The following is a 15,211-nucleotide window of genomic DNA, read 5'->3' as shown; positions in this document are numbered from 1 at the left end:
AGAATCCAGCCTCAGATATGAGGCTGTGTGACTCTGGGCAAGTCCATTAACCCTGTTTGCCTCAGTTTCCTCCTCTGTAAAATGAACCAGAGAAGGAAATGGCAAACCACTCCAGTATCTTTTGCCTTGTCTCCTCCCTCAGGATAAGCAGCTGAGTAGGAAAGGAATGCTTTTTTTTTTATTTAAATTTTATTTTATTTAATAATGACTTTGTATTGACAGAATCCATGCCAGGGTAATTTTTTACAACATTATCCCTTGCACTCGCTTATGTTTCGTTTTTTCCCCTCCCTCCCTCCACCCCCCCCAAGATGGCAAGCAGTCCTATATATGTTAAATATGTTGCAGTATATCCTAGATACCATACATATTTGCAGAACCGAACAGTTCTCTTGTTGCATAGGGAGAATGGGATTCAGAAGGTAAAAATAACTTGGGAAGAAAATCAAAACTGCAAATAGTCCACATTCGTTTCCCAGTGTTCCTTCTTTGGGTGTAGCTGTTTCTGTCCATCATTTATCCATTGAAACTCAGTTAGGTCTCTTTGTCATAGAAATCCACTTCCATCAGAATACATCCTCATACAATATTGTTGTTGAAGTGTATAATGATCTCCTGGTTCTGCTCATCTCATTTAGCATCAGTCCATGTAGGTCTCTCCAAGCCTCTCTGTATTCATCCTGCTGGTCATTCCTTACAGAGCAATAATATTTCATAACATCCATATACCACAATTTACCCAGCCATTCTCCAATTGATGGGCATCCATTCATTTTCCAGTTTCTAGCCACTACAAACAGGGCTACCACAAACATTTTGGCACATACAGGTCCCTTTCCCTTTTTTTCAGTATCTCTTTGGGGTATGAGCCCAATAGAAACACTCCTGGACCAAATGGTATGCACAGTTTGATAACTTTTTGGGCATAATTCCAGATTGCTCTCCAGAATGGTTGGATTCGTTCACAACTCCACCAACAATGCATCAGTGTCCCCGTTTTCCCGCATCTCCTCCAACATTCATCATTATTTTTTCCTGTCATCTTAGCCAATCTGACAGGTGTGTAGTGGTATCTCAGAGTTGTCTTAATTTGCATTTCTCTGATCAATAGTGATTTGGAACACTGAAAGGAGTGTTCTTTTAGTATTTTCAGATACATCCTGGTTCCAAACTTACCCTATTTATGTTGAAGCCAAATTTGAGAAGGATAGAAGGGAGGATAAAACTTTGAGGAAAAGAAAAGTTCCCCTAGATGGAGTAGGGAAAGGGATCCCTATGCAGGCATCAACTTCCACCAAGAGCTGAGACTGTAAAGAAAAGAAAAAAGAGAAGTAATTATTAAGCACCTTCTATATTTCACACATTTTTATCTCCTTATCTCCTCTGGAATCTAGATGCTATTATTACCCTCATTTTAGAATTGTGGAAACTGAAATAGGTGAAGGGTAAGTGCCTTGTCCACAGCCAATCAGTAAGTATCTGAGATCTTATTTGAGCTCAGGTCTTTGACTCCAGGGCCAACACTGAGCCACCTAACTTTCCTGTGTCCCTTTCCAGCCTTACTCTACTTTTGTTATTGCTGTTCAATTGTTTCCATCACATCCAAGTCCTTGTGACCCCTTTGGGGTTTTCTTAACAAAGATACTGAAGTGCTTTGCTATTTCCTTCTCCAGCTCATTTTACACATGAGGAAACTGAGGCAAACAGAGTTAAGGGACTTGTTCAGGGTCATCTTATTACTATGTATCTGAAGCTGGATTTGATCTTATCTTCCTGACTTAAGGTCCAGTGCTCTATTCACTCTGCTACTAGGCCAGCTATATAACCTCTATTCTGTAAAAGAGAGGATATAGATTATTTCCTAAATTATGCTGGTCCTTGGGCTGCTGGGTTCCCATAGCATCTCCTTTCTCTTTTTCTACCAGAGAATATGCCATGAAGCAGTCTCCAAACTATTGGCTCTCAAGACTATTGGTCTGCTTGTTCAGATGTCCCTTTTTACCACTAGAACTGCCCGAAGTTCATGTCCATCCAGCCAGCTATGGTTTCCATCCTTTCTCTGCCTTCTCTTAGAGAAGACCCACAAGATCCCACTGGGATAGAACATTCCCACCCCTATTTTTGCCATTCTGTCACCCAAATGGATCTCATCACACACTCCTCAGAAGGGTCCTCTCTTAGAGGACCACCTGTATTTTTAGGATCCTTTTCAACTTTCCATCCTGGGGCAAATTTTCTCTCCTTTCCAGACCAAAGTACCAGTAACCTTAGGCTAGTTATAGCTGGAATAGATAAAAATTAAGGAGAAATGATTGCTATCTTCAAGGATTTAAAAGACTCTCACATGGAAAAGCAATTAGAACCCCAACTGATAAATGGTCAAAAGATATTAACACACGATTTTCAGATGATGAAATTCAAGCTATCTACGGTCAATGAAAAATGCTCTAAATTACTATTGATTAGAGAAATTAAATTAATTAAATTAAATTAAACACCTTTGAGATAGCACTGCACACCTCTCAGATTGGCTATGATGACAGGGAAATATAATGATAAAGTTGGAGGGGATGTGGGAAAACTGGGACTCTAATACATTGTTTGTGGAGTTGTGAAATGATCCAAACATTCTGGAGCGCAATCTGGACTATGCTCAAAGAGATATTAAACTAGCATACCCTTTAACTCAGCACTGCCATTACTGGGTCTGTATCCCAAGGATATCCTAATAAGGGAAAAGGATATATGTGCAAACATGTTTGTGGCAGCTCTTTTTGTGGTAGCCAAGAATTGGAAAATGAATAGATTCCCATTAATTGGGGAATGGCTGATTAAATTGCGGTTTATGAAAGTAATGGAATATTATTATTCTATAAAAATGATGAACAGATTTTAATAAGATCTAGAAAGATTTACATGAACTGATGCTGAGCAAAACCAGCAGAACCAGGAATACATTATACACAATAACAACAAGAATGTGCAATGATTGACTATGAAAGACCTGGTTCTTCTCAGTGGTTCAGTGATTCAAAACAATCCCAAAAGACTTTGGATAGAAAATGCCACCTGCATCCAAAAAAAAAAAAAAAAAAAAAAAGAATTAAGGAACCTGAAAGTAAATCAACACACGCTATATTCACTTCTTTTTTCTGTTGTGTTTTTTAAATCTTTCCCTTTTGCTCTGATTTTTTTCTCCCAGCATGATTCATAAAACAATGTATGTTAAAACAAATAAAGAAGCAAATGTAAAAAAAAAAAAAAAAAAGGAAAAAAAGGAAAAAAAGGAAAAAAAAAAAAAAAGAGGGGGAAAAAAAAAGCAATTAGAATTCTTTTTTGTAGTGTTCCAGTTGGTTTTCTGGAGGTCTCTGGACCAGCTTTCTTAGAGTAATCACCACAAGATAAAGTCCAAATTCTTTATTATCTCCTTCACAATCTAGTTTCCTTGTCTGGGGCTGGGCAGCTTTCTTGGAGGCCTTCTGGAGTCTTGGTTTCAGTGGAGAAATGAAGGAGGACAGGCCTGCCACCATGAGATGGAATGAATGAATCTGGCTGAGTTTATCCCAGCTTATATGCTCTATTATAATTAGATAAATTCAGTATACTGCGTATAAACCAATCATTATATCGCTAGGGAACCATTATTTGTGGTAAGATTAAATCAATCATACTGAACTAGAGAACTAGAGATGCTAAACTAGATCATCATTGTCTTATCAATTCCACTGAGTTAATACCTTGTAAGAATCCTTGTTTCAGAGTTCTGGCCCATAACACTTTTTACTTGACTCCCCAAGCTACAAGAAACATTCCATCTACATGCCTTTTTGCTAGCCAACCCCCATGCTTTCTCAGTTCAACCTCATGAAACTCATTCCCTTTAAGATGGCTCCCAAGCCTCAGCTTCTACATGAAGCTTTTTAAAATCTCCTCAACTGTTAGTGTCTGGCCTTTCAAATTACTTTATGTTTTTCTGTATTTATTCTCTTTAAATCTTTATATATACTTATGTAACAGTCTGTTCTGCCCAGACTTTGGCCACAGATAGTTAAACATCCATCAATTTGTTGTTTCCTTAATAAAGAGCAGACTGCTTACTAGGAGGGATAGTTTCATTCTTTTTATCCCCAGTACCCATGACAGTGCCAGACACAAAAGAGGTTAAAATGTATTTAATAAATAACTATTTATTGATTGATTGACTTGGGATTGATCCAAGAAAAAAATTTCCTAACAATCAGAACTATATAAAAATGGGATGGGTTGCTCTGAGAGGGAATCAGTTTCTCCTCATGAAAATCTTTGCACTGAGACTGGATGATGAAATAAACTATTTTAATATTCCAAATATACATTGGCTCAGTTGCTAGTTAGTATGTATGTTGACCTTAATCATGTGTATAACTGAATTTAATATGAATATAATGTTTGATTACATGAAAGAACTTTAAACAGTAAGTTAATAATCCAAGCTCTAATTATCAATTAACAAACATAAATTAAATACCTATTATATGACAGGTACTGGGCTAGATGCTAGGAATATCAAAACAAAGATCCCTGTCCTCAAGGGCCTTAAATTTTATTAAGTGAGAAAACAAGTATATAAGTAAGAAGATATAAAATAATTCAAAACAAATAAAAGGTGGAAGAAAAGAACATGCATTTATATAATACCTACCTTGTTATATAAACTGTGCTGGGTAGTATGCTATATGTTTTTATAAATATTTTTACTACTCACCACCATCCTTGGAAGCAGGTGCTATTATTATGTGTTCCCATTTTATAGTTGAGAAAACTGAAGCAAACAGAAGTTAGTTACTTGCCTAGGAACACAGAGTTAGTAAAACAGAGGCTAGATTTGAAGTTGGCTTCCCAGCTCCAGGTCTTTCTACTCTACTCACCAGCTGTCTCCAATATAAGATCATACAAGAAATTTTTGGAAGAAGTGCCTTAGGACTTTGGGGAATCTGGAAAGTCTTCATGAGTTTTAACAGAAACAAAGTACTATAAGAGATAGATGGGAAAAAGGAAATATGGGTGGGGAAGGAAATATAGCCAGAACAAAGGCACAGAAAAAGGAGATAGAATATCTTGAGTGAGGTAAGGAAGAACAAGAAGGAAAATTTGGCAGAACTTTTGAATGTAGGAAGAGAAAAATGGCTAATAAAACTGGAAAATAGGTTGTTTATTCTATGTTGACATTGGATTTTGGAGGTCAAGGAACATTTATTAAATGTCTACTATTTGATGGGGAGCAATGAGGTGGACAGTGGATAGAGAGCTGGGCCTGCGGTCAGTAAGACCTAAATTCAAACTCAGCCTCAGATACTGTTTGCCTCAGTTTCCTCATTTGTCAAATGAACTAGAGAAGGAAATGGTAAACCATTCCAGGATCCTTGCCAAGAAAACCCCAAAAGAGTGACACAAAGATTTGGACAATGCTGAATAACAACTTGTGAGAGGCACAGTGCTGATTACTCTGTGAGGAAGAGCACAAAGCAAAGGCACTCTCCTTGCTTCTTTTCTGATTCCCAAAGAACTAACTGCACAAAAACTATTTTCTATATACCCGAATATACCATTCAATTTCCCTCCCATTCTTATTTCCCCATGAAGAGTGGGGAGATTTTTTTCAATCTTGGGCTACTGGATGGAGGGCCATGTTGGGTAAGTTGGAGGCTACACAAGGAACAATTGAAAGTCATACCAAAAAAAAAAAAAAAAAAAAACTTTATTTTTACCTTTTTTCTCTTAGAACAATATGAAAGATCTAAAATTACTTACTTTTAAAAATTACCAAAAAATTACAAAAGGGGGTCCATGGATTACCTATCCCCACTTAAAAGTGGGTTAAATTAAAACATTGAGTAAGAACATTTCTCAATTGGCAAATTGAACCAGTTAGAATAGGTTTGAACAAGATCTAGATATTTTTTTGAAGACAACAAATAATCTTTCAATTAGGTGCAAAGAAAGTCTGTACTGAGTGGGTGAAGGATTTGGCCATGTCAAGGAGCTTGTGTAAATACAGAAGGAAGTTCATTCCCTCTGAGTGTGAAGGGTCCGGGGGAGTGGAGGGAGTTGAGACATCAAGAGCTGAGTTGGAAAGAATTGGCAGCAAAAAGGCAACACTTGAAAGGAAAAAGAAAATAGGACTGAACTCCAGGAGAGAAGGAAGAGAGAGAGAGAAAAGGGCTCTTGGCCTTGTAGAACCTTTGAGCAGGAAACTTGGGCTTATGCATGAGTTTTATCTTCCTTCTCAAAGACTGAAAGAAGTTCTAAAAAGAGGTTGATGATTTCCCTAACTTTTTCTTCTGGTAGCTGGCTATTTACCAGACCTATCAAATATTAAAAAAAAAAAAAATTTCAAGTAATCAAGGGAGAAAATTTAAGTATATATAAAAAGGACACTATTATATACTCTTTTTCTTCTTTACGCAAACATTTATAATAACATGAATTTTTGTTTCAACCACAAAGAGGCCAGGGGTTAGCTAGAGATAAATCTAAGTATAAATTATGGCAGACAGCCAATCCTGTGCTGGGAGCTTGAAGTGATGGTAATTGTATTTCTAACTTTTTGTTTAAACTTCCTAAAGTGGCAAAGGAAAGAACCATATGGACCCAAGGATGATTGTATTTTCTTAGCCTTAAAATAAGTTAATTATTGTAGCAAGGTATTATAAACCTATAAAATTTTTTAAAAACCCACACACAGCTAATACCATACTTATGTCTCCTTGAGGGTGCATTGCGGGAATAGGGGAAATGGAACAGAAAAGAGGAAAGAGAGATAAAGGGGAGGAAAGAGAGAAAACAAGCAAGAAAGGGGGAAAAGAGAGAAACAAAGAGCTAGAGAGAGAAATGCAGGAAGAAAGGAAGAGAAGAAAAGAAAAGAGAAGAGTGACTTAGAAAAATTTAAGGTTATCTTATGATTCACTTTGATAGCTGGGTTTTAATGGTCTTTCATTGGACATGTAATGCATCAGGAGTTTTGCAGTATGCAAAGTTATAGAAGACAGTACTTGTAATCAAGATGTCTAAAAAGTAGTTAAATGAAATATTAAGTATATGCAAAAACTTTCAAGATAGTATGTGAAAAGTAAATCGGTTTAGTTGGATCTTAGACTGCATTAAGGAAAGTGATAAATAAGGGATAGGTTTGAGGAAGGCTGTGAAGAACTTTAAAGGGGAATCTGTAACTGGACCTAGAGCCACCAGGAAGCCATTGAAATTTAGTGAATAAAGGGATGGTATTCTTACCTACCGGAGGTAACAAAATTTTATAGGATCTCAGGGATAATCTAGTCTAACCTCCTCATTTAATAGATAAAAAAACAGAGCTCTAGAGAAAGTAAGGGACTTGTCCAATGTCACACAGATCTTGCAGCATTTGAATCCAGGCCCTTTGAATCTACAGGCAGCACTAGTTTCCATTGTAGCGTAAATTAATGTGGAATTAGATTGGATAGTGATAATGTTGTGAATTCTCCTCTTTGGAAAAGGTCACTTGAAAGCTGGTGACTACTTGTTCAGAGGAGAGACATTCAGACTTTCAGTAAGTATTGGCCTAGATCCCTCTGCTTTCCTTTTAAATTCTGAGATTCTATGATTGTGATTCTATATTGTCCTATTTTTCAGTTGACTGAAGGAGATATAAGAAAATGAAGTGAAACTATTTTCCCAGTTGTTTTCCTTTTCTTCACATCGCATCTTTTCTGATTTTTTTTTGTTTTGTTTTTTGTTTTCCTCTTGGTTCTAAGCCTGTCCTTTAATATAATGCCTTTATGGCTTTTGATAATGGAAATTAGAGAGCAGAATAAAAGCAAGTAATCAACATTTAGGACACTTAGAGCATAACTGAGATGAATGACCTGCTTTTCAATGCCCACTTGAATGAGTCCAAATTCAGAAAGTTCCTGTTTCAGCCACTACCTTTAACAATGGCACTTAGATATCACATTTTGACGTTTGCAAAGTGTTTTGCAAATATTATATTATTTAAACCTGTCAAAATGTTAGGAGACACCCTGTTTTCCAGAGTTAAGACCCAGCAAGTAGGCTGTGCCCTGAGCATGGCATAACAACAATCCTTTGCACTTGCCCTCTGGATGATCTCAACCACAGCAAAATCCCAGAATTGTTTCGTATAATTATTGAGTTGCTTTGAACAGCACCAGGTGTTTTCTGAGCTCAGACGAGCACCTGCTGTATGCCTGTTCTGCTAGTCCTGCTATAAATCAAACTTGTCTCATTGTTGCTGTTACCCTTCATTGTCATCAGGGCTACGGCTCACTGCCCAGCCATTGCTATAAACATTTGAGATTTGGCCATACCGCTTTGGGTCCCCTCTCTAGGAGAAGGACCCCCACACACGTGATTTTGCTTGCAAGCTGTTTCCCTCACTTTGAAATTAAGCTTCTGTATGCTACCTGACCCTCCAGTCTCTTATTGCTCTGTTCCGGTGCCAGCCAATCACAGCTTATTGACCAGTCTGGTCCAGCTGACAATTCTCACTCCCATTTTACTATCACTAGAGTTTTACAAGAAAGGAAACTGAGGCTGAGAGTTTCTCTCTTAAACAAGCGACTTGTTCAGGGTCACAAAGTTAATCTTTGAAGCAGCATTTGAACTGTCTTCCCGACTCCCAAGCGCAGAATTCTAGCCACCGCCCCGTTGGCCCTACCTTTCATGGAAGCACTGAGATCTGAATGCATGAAGGACTACCACAGATATAAACGTCTTAGGTACAGGAAAATAGTCAGGCAAGGAACCACATCAGAGAAACCTAAATGAGTGACTGTCCGACGACACCATTAATTTGTTAGTTTCGGAAGTAAGGGAAAGGTTGCCCTGCTCCTTTCAGACCCAGAGCACCGAGGCTGCAGCCCTGGGTCAGCGGTGGTTCAAAGCCAGACACTTCGGCTCAGCGGCGCAGAAGCAGCTGTTGCGTGCGCCGGCAGTGGGTGACTTTTCGAGAGACAGGGGTGGGGCAGCCGAGCTTCAAGTCGTCTGGGCGTGGGTGACCCGGTCTGGGGAGACAGGGAGGGGGTTTTGCTCGTTCAGCTTTTTGAGTTTAATAACATCGATCCTGCCAAACTCTCCGCCCGCCGCTGTCCCGCCGCTCTTCTCTCCCAGAGTCTCCATTCCTCGGACAGTCCAAACAGACCCAAGTGTTTGGGTCATGTCTGCTCAGGTGAGTGTGGGGTTATAAGTGAGAGAGAGTCGGAGGGGACTGGGAGGTCGGAGAGGGGACAAAGAGAGGGGAACCCGTGGGGGGGGGGGGGGAAGCGATGCGGCGGCGCGCAAAGGAGCGTTCTTGGGAACGAGACTAAGTGGTGCGCTTGTGGCTGGGGGTCGGGAAATGAAGTCGGAAGGGAAGGGGGTCTCGGACTTGATTAGCTTCCTGCCCTTGGCAGAGATCTGGGTGGCACTCCGTGAGGCGAGACGGGAAGGGCGGTGTGAGGGGGAGAAGTCTGGGTCACTTCTCCCCCGCTTCTCCACCTTCCTCTTCCGTAGCGTTCCCTCCCCGCCCCCAGGCGCTGGCTAGCTCAGGTGTGTGGTGAAAGCTGGGGCAGGATGTGGCTGGCGGACAAGTGTCCGATGTCAGGCGTTCGGTGTCTGGTGTCGGCCGCCGCAGGCAGGCAGGCTTTGCGAGCAACAGGTCCCGGAGGGTGGGGGCGGGGGGAAGGGGCGGGGAGCGGTAGCGCCGGCCCGAGGTGGAGTGGAAACTGGGAGGGAAGGTTGGAGAGGACTTCCGAAGCAGTCCGGGGATCCAGTGCACCACGGTGGCTCTGATGTACCAGCTCGGGGTTAGTACTGTGTGTGTGTGTGTGTGTGTGTCCGCGCGCGCTTCCGCAGCCTTATGTACCGGGAGCCTCCGCCGCTCCGAGTAACCTGTCCCAGGACGAGAGCCCAAAATGCGGGGAGCAGGGGCGGTGGGATGCAACTTAAAGAAGCGCGCGTACTCCCGCGGCTCTCGGGACGCGCGTGCATTCATCCCCTCGTTAGACGCAGGATTTCACTTGCCTCTTACTCCGCTCCCCAGCCGGATATACCTACACACAAGTAACCTTATTCCCGACAAGCGAGGTGGTGGATTTGCAGCCCGGAGGAACTGGGTTATGAGTTCGAATGCTACAGAGTGATGAGTCTCAATCTAGCACTCGTGTGAAGTTGAACAAACTCCTCTTTCTCTCTGGAGCACCTCAGTTGCCTCATCTGTAAAATGAGCATTTGGGGCTAAATCTCTAAAGAACTTTTCCATCCCCAAATCCTACAACACCCGCCTCCCGCACTTTCCCTGGCGCCTCTCAGTTTGCTTCTAAGGAAGGCTCCAAACTCCTCACGCTGGAAACCCTCTCCCAGACAGAGGCCGGACCTTTGCTGTGCCCCAGTGCTTTGGCACTGAATGTACCCTGGGGCCCCGCAGCCAGCGTGGGCGGCCTAGGGGACGGAGAACTAGTACTTGTTGGTGGGAGACTGGCGGACTGGGCCGGAGGGTCGTGGGCGGCGGTCTCCGGGCTCGGCCAAACCCCTTGCTGGCCAAAGCTGTGGGCCGACTGCCCAGCAAAGGCCCCCCGGAGGCCTTTCCTAACTTGGGGAGCTGCTGGGGAAGTCATGGCCAGGCGCTCCGCTTGTCCTAGGGGACCGCACTGAGAGGTTATACGTCTTCCCTGAGTAGACCCAGCCAGTGTATGACAGAGGGGAGACCTGAACCAGCTCTTTCCAAGCCCTTGGACGGCTGCCCATCCATAAGCTAGACTTCTTGGATTTAAAGTTGGCACTTTCCCATAGCAGCAAGGTAGGTAGCTACCTGGCTTCTCAGTGTTACAAGCGAAAACTTTTATTAGAAAGGGATGTGTTATAAAGAACTTAGGAAGAAAGATGCTCTTTGCATCCGGAAAAAAACTGATGTGTGTGTGTGTGTGTGTGTGTGTGTGTGTGTGTGTGTGTGTGTGTATGTATCTATTCATCCATCCATATAGACATGTGTCTAATGGTGGGGGCAGAAAAAAAAAGGGAAAAAAGAAATTTTCCAGATAATTTTGTATTTTTTTGAAAGCAAGAGCAAGTTGTGCATGTAGATTCATGTGCAATCATCTTTTTATAATATTATGTAAAGAAAATGCTTGTTTTATTCCATAAATTTTTAAAAAAGGCTACAAGAAAAAAGAAGAAGGGCAAGAGAAGGAAGAAAACAAGTTGTATGTAATAGAGCGGCAGCTTCAGATATAATCCTTATTTCTTTCAAATGGAAATGTTTGTGGGTGTCTTTCAAAAGCAGAATGACCCAAAAAAAAAAAAAAAAAAAAAAAAAGACAGAAAGAGGGTGGGGAGGGAGAGTTTGAATTAATGTTTATATCTGTTTTGACTTCATTTCTGATTTATGAATTGACCCTGATGCTTAGAAAGACCTGTGAGTTCCTGAGTGTGAGTAACCTACTTTCTTCATGAATTACATAGCCAAGAGAAGACTCTTGGTTTAGAATGGTCCGGCTGCAGACACTCAGGCTTCTGCTGGTTGGACTTGAAGCCTTTCCAAATGATCTGCCAAAGCTTAAGCTACATGCTTGTAACATTCCAGGGCCCAGGGTCACCTTCCAGCTCCCTTACTGGAAGCCTTGGCAGAGTACGTCAGTGGGTCACTGTTTATCAGTAGGGAAAAACCTTTCTTAATCACAGATCTGTTTCCTTATTTTTAAACTTCTCTCCTCACCTTAAGTATTTGGTATATACCATATAAGTTAAATGTTGTTGTACACCTATTTCATAACATTCCAGCATTTTAGAGCAAGAAGCAGCATTAGAAATAATTTTGTTTCACCTCAGCTTGACCAGGTCATTTTGCAGAGGACAAAAATGAAACTTTGAATTTTCTTGTTGTTTTTTAGTCTTATGTGACTCTTTGGGGTTTTCTTGGCAACGACACTAAAGTGTTTTGCTAAATTTTTTTCCTTCAGCTCATTTTACAGATGAGAAACTGAAGTAAATAAGCTTAAGTGATTTGTGCAGAATCACAAAGCTAATAGGTGTCTGAAACTGGATCTGAACTCAGAATGATGAGTCTTCCCGTTTCCTAGTCCAGCACTCCATCTACCCTGTGCTGCCTAAAACCTTGAAAGATTTTGTTAAATGACTTGTCTGTGGACACAGCTCATTAAGTATTTTTAAAATTTTATAATTGTTCTGTTTGAGGTCGTGCATGAGGTCATGTTTGAGATCTATTTGAGGTAGGATCAGAGGCAGTGTTCCTTGTCTTACCTTTTCAGATTCCCAGAGCCTACTTCTCACTGTGCCTATCTCGAAGGAGGGTTTAATAAATGTCCTCATTTGACCTTTGAGGAAACTGAGGGCCTGTTAAGTGATTTTTCTAAGGTCACACAACTAGTGAGTGAAACTAAACAATTTTATAATTGTTCTCTCCTCCTGATTGTCTCATGTCTTATGGAAAAGATAGAGATGACATTTTATTAATAAGTGGAGAAACTAAGATACAAAGAATTCAAGTAATATATCTACAGTCATGGATGGACTTTCTGCAAAAGTTTCTCATACAGACAAAAATCACAGGCTCAAACCCTCCTTATCCTCTCCCCACCCAGAACCTTAAAGATTTTGATAGATCAAATTTGAATGGAAGGAGTTGATGTAAGAAATAGAATCCCATTCTTAATTATCTTTCAGTCTCTTCTAGCACCAAGGTTAATAAATGTTAAATGAATGAATGAGTGAACAAATGAATGAGTAAAAAGAGAAGATAATTGAAACTGGGACAAGGGAATTTAGAAGTCTGTAGAATTGAAGGAAAAAAGGCAGATTTCAGAGATATTTCAATAAATAAAACTATATTTTTCTGACTATATGCATGCATGTGGGGTGAAGCAGTCAATATGGATGCTCTGCTGGAATTTTCACTTCTATGTTCCTGCTGGTTCTCTCTACATATTTCTAGCACAAGGTATTTGTTATAAAATTATATATCGAGAGCATTAAAGAATTCTAGGGATTAACAAATCTAACTCCCTAACTTTACAGATTGGGAAACTGAAGCTTGTAGAAATTAAATAACTTGCTTAGGCACATAGCCAAGTAAGATCCAAACCCAGGGCCATTGACTCCAAATCCACCTTTCCAACAATTATGTTGCCTGTTAAATATATTGTTGTCTATGGGCCTTTTTTTGCCAGTGGGATGATGAGGTGATGAAGATGACAAAACTTTATATTGTACTTTTAGTTTTGCAAAACATTTTATATATATTATCTCATTTGATGCTCAAGACAATTCTAGGATATAGGTGTTATTATTATCTTCATTTTACAAATGAGTAAATTGAGGCTCACAGACATTCAGTGATTTGCTCAGGGTCACACAGTAAGTTTCTTGGAGAAGATTTGAACTCAGGTCTTCCTGATTCCAGGACCAAAACTCCATGCACTTCACCATCTTAATTTCTGATAATTCTATTAGTAAAAGACAAAGTGCATGATATGGCTTACAGTTTAACCTCCAGATAAAGTAAAGCATACACCTGTCCCCTTCTCCTAAACATTTGCATAATCATTGACTTAGTATGTTTAATATTTAGCCACAGTCTAAAAAGCGTCATTGCCTGATCTGTTTGCTTTTAAGGAATATTTTCTTTTCTTTTTTTTTTTTTTAACTTAGATATATTTTTATTTTCCCCACTTATATGTAAAGTGATTTTTTATATTTGTTTTTAAAACTTTTAGTTCCAGATTTTCTCATTTTTCCCCATCCTTATCCATTAAGAAGGCCCAGGTAAAGTTATGCAAAACATTTCATAAAAGTCATAAAACATAGATTCTCTACCCCAAAAAAGACAGAAAATAAAGTTTAAAAAAGTATAGTTCAATAGAACACTCAGTTCTTTCTCTGGGTATGGCTAGCTGCTTCTTCTTCTTCTTCTTCTTCTTCTTCTTCTGCTGCTGCTGCTGCTGCTGCTGCTGCTGCTGCTGCGGCAATTGGGGTTAAGTGACTTGCCCAGGGTCACACAGCTAGGAAGTGTTAAGTGTCTGAGGCCAGATTTAAACTCAGGTCCTCCTGACTTCAGGGCTGGTGCTCTATCTACTGTACCACCTAACTGCCCCTGGATAGCATTTTTTATCATAAGTTTAAGGATTATTTTCAAAAGGAATATTCTGAGATTTGGGTTGCAATATGAGTTGTACCCCAAATTATAGAATATGTCTCCTGGAAATGTGCTTCTTTCTGCTGCTCTTGCCAGATTTTTAATTTTCTCTCTTTTGCCAGTTTTCTTATCACTTTCATATTTACCTTTAGACTCACAATTCTAAGGCTAAGAACAAATAATTATACTAAAGAGCCATTGCATCCAAGTTTTCCAAAGGAACGAAAGCTCTTTATGTTTCATGATAACTAAGTATATCAAGGGAATATGATTCTTTTTACCCTTTTGAAAGGGTAATTTCATTAGGCAACTCTTGTACAGATGATAGAGAATTGGGCCTAGAGTCTAGAAAATTTGAGTTGACATCCAGTCTTAGACACTGTGTGAACTTGGACAAGTCAACCTCGATTTGCCTCAATTTCCTCAACTATAAAATGGGGGTGATAATAGCACTTGCCTTGAAGAGTTGTTTTAAAGATCAAATGAGATAATATTTATTGTTTTTAAGGTACTTAAAATACTTGTTTTCTTCCTTTCCCCTCCTCCCATTTTCTCCATAAATGTCAAAATTTTTACCCCAATAATTCTTAGTTCTTTCTGTGACTAAAACTCCCTTGGTAGTCTAGTAAATATTTTAAAAATTCATAATTGAAAGGTATGAACATTTTAGTTAAGAGATTAGTGAATATAAAGATGTAACAGCAGCAAAGCCAAGATGGCCAGGTAGTAGAAGGAAGTATAGCTAAGCTCTAACCCACATTCCTTTAAATTGATTTAGAAAATGTAGCATACTGGTCCTGATTGGAAAATCCAAAGAAAATCATCCCACAGAGAGATTTTCTATCCAAGGTTGCCATAGATTAACCAACTTAGACAACTGTGGACATTGTGAATAGAATCTAGCTAAGAATGGACTTGGAGTATTCCAATACAGTGGGAGTCTTTGCACCAGGGCAAGAGAAAGAGGCTCCAAAACTAGTGTAAAGAGCCCCAAACTGGAATAGGATGCAAGAATAGTTGCAGCTCTGTCCAGTATTGACTGAACAGGGA

At 40.0% G+C, this 15,211-nt stretch overlaps 1 protein-coding gene across 3 annotated transcripts in view; it reads left to right on the top strand.

The window, feature by feature from the left end:
- The first annotated feature begins 9,001 nt into the window (after positions 1 to 9,001).
- SH2D4A (SH2 domain containing 4A) overlaps positions 9,002 to 15,211 on the top strand; it is a 112,028-nt gene continuing 105,818 nt past the window's right edge. For all 3 annotated transcript variants that reach the window (XM_051975646.1, XM_051975645.1, XM_051975644.1), the window contains exon 1: positions 9,002 to 9,202. The gene's annotated coding sequence lies outside the window, so the exon portion shown is untranslated. The remainder of the gene's footprint in view (positions 9,203 to 15,211) is intronic.

Source organism: Antechinus flavipes, chromosome 2 (assembly GCF_016432865.1).
Source record: "Antechinus flavipes isolate AdamAnt ecotype Samford, QLD, Australia chromosome 2, AdamAnt_v2, whole genome shotgun sequence".
Taxonomy (NCBI): Eukaryota; Metazoa; Chordata; class Mammalia; order Dasyuromorphia; family Dasyuridae; genus Antechinus; species Antechinus flavipes.
The sequence above is the reverse complement of the archived record's forward strand: the minus strand, read 5'-3'. Positions and strand labels throughout refer to the sequence as shown.